This window comes from Ixodes scapularis, unplaced genomic scaffold, assembly GCF_016920785.2.
Source record: "Ixodes scapularis isolate PalLabHiFi unplaced genomic scaffold, ASM1692078v2 PGA_scaffold2__306_contigs__length_199485367, whole genome shotgun sequence".
NCBI classification, from domain to species: Eukaryota; Metazoa; Arthropoda; class Arachnida; order Ixodida; family Ixodidae; genus Ixodes; species Ixodes scapularis.
In genome coordinates, this window is record NW_024609857.1 from 58,354,631 (window position 1) to 58,359,254 (window position 4,624).

Here is a 4,624-nt window from a genome sequence, read left to right on the forward strand (position 1 = left end):
GTCCGATGTTGATGATCAAGACTCGCTCACCGTAAGTTGCAGTGGGTGTTTTATTTGCAGCTTGTAGCGACGAATGCGGTTGCTTGGACCGACGTGGAAATGCAGATGCGGGCAAAACGCTAATTTCAGCACCGGTGTCTACTAGAAAACGTTGTCCGGTATCCCGATCTGTGACCAAAAATAAGCGGCCCGCATTGGTCCCAACACCACTTGCCGCTTCTAGTGGTGGGGGTTGAAATTTTCCGCCGCGGCGCAGGGTAGAGTGCAGTTTCTGGCTTGATTCCCGAATGTTCGGTGGTACCATGCACACCTCTTGGATGCGGTGAGTTGGATCGTTGACGAAGATTGGTGCTGTCACTGCGTCTTGGCGACGACGAGCGAGAGCGCAGTGAGATTGCTGATATGTCGTTTCTCAGCTGTGCCAGCTGTGGACAGTACATGTCTCGAAGTTCGTTCAACTCCGAGGAGTGGCTGGAAACTGCTGACGGCATAACCGGTCTTGAGGGTTCTTGCGTCTGTTGGAGCTGTGCTACCGTTGGTGTAGCCACATCTATGACGGAATCCGCCAGTTGTGCCAGGGCGGCCAATTGGAGATCCGGCGCCGTCGCTAACACCATGCGAACGTTAGTTGGCGACCGTTGAAGGAACAGCTCTTTCTACAACGAAGTGTCAGACGACGAGGCCCTTTCGCCAAGGAGTTGTTGCAGGCGTCTGAGCAATTGTGATGGTTTGCGATCGCCGAGCTCTTCGCTAGTTAAAAGTTGCTGTAGCCGGCGCTCTTCGGATTCTGAGGTGCGTTTTACCAGTTCCTTCTTCAAGATGGTGTAAGGACCGTTGCTGGCGGGGTGAGGATCAAACCCCGCACTTCAGTCGCAATTTCCGGTGGAAGCGCGGCTACCACGTGATGGAACATGCGGATTTCAGAAGTAATCCTATATGTGCAGAATTGGCTCTCAATTTGAGCGAACCATACTTCCGGATCGGCGGTCCAATATTTTGGAAGACGTAGGTGCACCGACGAGAGATCGGCTGAGGCGGAGTCTCCGTTGTTGGCCATGATGGTCGGCTGAAGGTGAAACGGTTCTGCTCGGGTCACCACTTATGAGTTATTCAATATATACAAAACGAGAAGGAGCCAGCCACCGTCGACCGTTGCCGCCGACCCGATTAGCATCGAATACCTCGCGCTTTTGCGCACGCGCTTATTGACCGCTGGGCTTCTTCGTCTTCTTTGCTGGTCGCTATAGTAGCAATGGATAGCAATAGCACGTGAAACGTAACTGGAATTCGCTCTTTGTTATTCTAATCACTTCACTTTATACAGAGTCACACAAGGGGCTGTCTAGACAACTGGTCGAGCCTCCAACCGAGCCAAGTTGCACTGGTTCGACGTCATCGAAATTTCGTTACTCGGCACATAGAAATGATGGGAACCATGGTTTCAAAACTGCGCATCGTTTTTTGCGTCGCACTTAGACGCAAAAAACGAGGTATAATTATTAAAAAAGACCGACAAGTTGGGCTGCGAAAGATGACCAACAAGCTGGAAGATTGTGCCACTTATGACCATATATACAGTGATAAGTATAAAGCCAGGTTAAAATTTCATAGCGAGCGATATATGCACACATAGACGAACGGTAGAGCCGGAGTCACACTGCTTATACATCACACAAATGACAGTCCGCACACAGATTAGAACGGGAGTCACCCCGAGATCCATGCTTTGAATGCTCCATGGCTTGGCACGTGGAGTTCGAACCACTTATATTGCGGTGACTCTTGTTTGCAGACTGCCTTTTGTATGATGTATGAAACGTGTAGACAACGGACGTACCTCTTTTAACAAGCAACTACCTCAGTTGAAAGAAGTGCCCCAATCCTTCCATGTCGTGTTCATTCTTTCTATGTGCATAACCGCCACCGGTACGCTCTCTAATTAGCTTATTCAATTGGCCTATAGTAAAAATTATAGCTAATTTTTCCATTGCTTTACTCGAATCTGCACATTTCTAAATAAATCACAAAAATCACCAAAAGGATAAAGCAAGTTCCCTCCAATCTCATTTCCTGTTTGAAAAGGGAACGTAGTTTCACTAGACTTACTTATTGACATCGCTGCACCCTCGACTATGACAATGAAATGTTGTTGTCTTTCGTCTTGAAACATGCGATAGCGGTTATTAACATGTTTAACTATACTTTTTTACAGCGTTTACGTAGTTCATGACAAATCTCTAACCCAGCTGTTGTGCTGCATTCGTAATGCATTAGTTGAACTTGTTCGAGAGAACAAAATAAACGAATAAATGAATGAATGAATGAATTAATTAATTAATTAATACATAAAAGTACGCTTCGAAAGTACGCTACGTCCCAGTATTAAACGTGAAACCCCTGTATTCGTTGAAAAGTTATTGAGTGCATTAGTCTGCTTACCGTATCAATACGTGATATAGCTTTACGGTTCACCATACCTCATTACACCCTGTGATGGACCGCAGCCAAAGCTATTGGGCCGCCAGGCCCAATCACGAGCCAGTTAATAACCACGTGGTCTTTTTACCCGACATGCGTATCAGTGCGCGCGTCTCGAAACACATACGCGCGTCGTGTCAATACAACGTGTGATTTCTAACTAGCTGGCTCCTGATTGGATTTGGCGGCCGATTAGCTTTGGCGGTAGTCCATCGTAGGGTGGCCAATCTTTACTAACATTTCAAGGACTTACAAGAGTCTTATTTGATCATAAATGAAACTCGTAGAAAGCTTTTGAATATAATGCAGATACTTGAGGTACGCATATGAAAGACACCGATGAAAGAAACTATTATGACAATTGATTTAGAATAGATAAGGTCTAAATCGTTGCTTTAGAAGTCGCTGAAGAAGCAGCCACCATGGGAGGCTGTACGTTTTCTTTGTTTGTTTGTTTACATCGCTGCGTTGTTTTGCTTCAAATGTATGAAGGCGTATTATTATTAATATTATTATTATTTTACTTTGGCATTCAAGAGATGTAAGTTTGTAGTGAAAACTAAGAAAGACAATCAAAAGCCTTGGATGCAGTGCTATTTTTATAAATATTTGCAACGAAAATAAAAAAAAAAAGCTCCGCTTTCTTTAGGAGTGCGCACCGTTATCAATATTTTACCTAATATTAGGCTTGTTTAAAAAAAAAAAAAAAAACGTTAACTAAAAAACATATTTAAATAAATATTTATCATTTCTGCAGCAGAATATTACTAAATCCTCTGTAACAAGCTCGAGAACTGAGCCGTTTGGTATACATTAAACGTGATAGAAATCCAACAGAGCTCAACCAAGATAATTGCTACACACAACGAACGACAGCGCCTGCCGTGTCAAGTGTGTCTTTTCATGGTTTTCATTCTTGAGAGCGCTGTTAGATATATGTCGTAGTTAACTAAATCCTCTGCCATTCGTGGCCCGGAGTTCAGTATTCACTAATCATCCCAAAACGGCAGAAATCATTTGATTACAGAAATGTCGTCGCCGCCATATTTGTCTCGTTGCGGCCGCAGAGACAGACCACTCCGTCGTCGCTCTGTAGCGTCTTCTTTGCTGCGACCTTGACGGGCAAGTGTCGACATCCCCGCAAAACCGCCATGAGCGCTTAGAAAACTCTTCTTGAGTTGCGGCAGTCAAGAAGACCGCGAGAGTCCGTCGCAGTCTTACGACACATGCACAGAGTAGAGAGGGAGATTGCGTATGAGGCGTTTCATTGAATTCTTCCAGTGCCTCGTTCTTGACATTGAGGAAATGAGCCGAGTGATAGTTAGGAGGAGCAAGGGCATTCGCTCCTCCGTACGACCTCGTATACTACTACACACATTTCAGGGAATCGAGTTGGGCACTCGTTATTCACGTGTCCCCTCTGCACAGCGGGATAACTATTACAAGCCGCGCATATCTTAGCGGTTTCTTATCTCAGCGTGTGTTATACTCAGTCTTGTACACGTTACTAAAAAAAAGTAATCGATTACAATTACTATTACTCTTGGCTAAAAAGTATTCGATTAGATTACTTGATTACTCGACGGCAAAAGTAATTGAACATTACTTAAAGAAGTAATCGTTACTTTTCCGATTACTTTATTGTGTGAAGACACATCTTTAGTGCTCATAACGATGAACTACTTCCAACCTATATTTCACATTTGCACAAGTATTGAAGAAGAAAAACTGGCTCCCTCTTCGTGGTCGTTGCACCTTCACAATGCGGACACAAGCATAGAATTCGTTTGAAGACGTTTAATGATTTGGGCGTTCACCAGTGTGTGTGTGTGTGGGGGGGGGGGGGGGGGGGGGGGAGAGAAGCGGAGGAGGTTCTAGATCATGTTAAGCTTGAGCAAGGGTTGTCGCTCAAAGTTTGCGTGGCTCATTTTATTATTCACATGTGGATGAGCTCGCATGTTATACAAAAGAGCAGCAGTTCCAGGATTTGAAACGGATCATGTGTAGTATCCATTAGCGGAAGAGATCGCCCCGACCACTTCTCAACTCGAAACATTGCTTGTCACAAAGACCACGTAGGGGAAATGGGTAAATATTTCAACTGCCTTTGTTATATATTGCATCCGCTTTAGGCATTCTTCGGTTC

The 4,624-nt window shown here is 44.7% G+C and overlaps 1 pseudogene; it reads right to left on the bottom strand.

Moving 5' to 3' along the window:
* Positions 1 to 219: 219 nt before the first annotated feature.
* Positions 220 to 791, bottom strand: LOC121836739 (annotated as a pseudogene).
* Between the last annotated feature and the right edge of the window lie 3,833 nt (positions 792 to 4,624).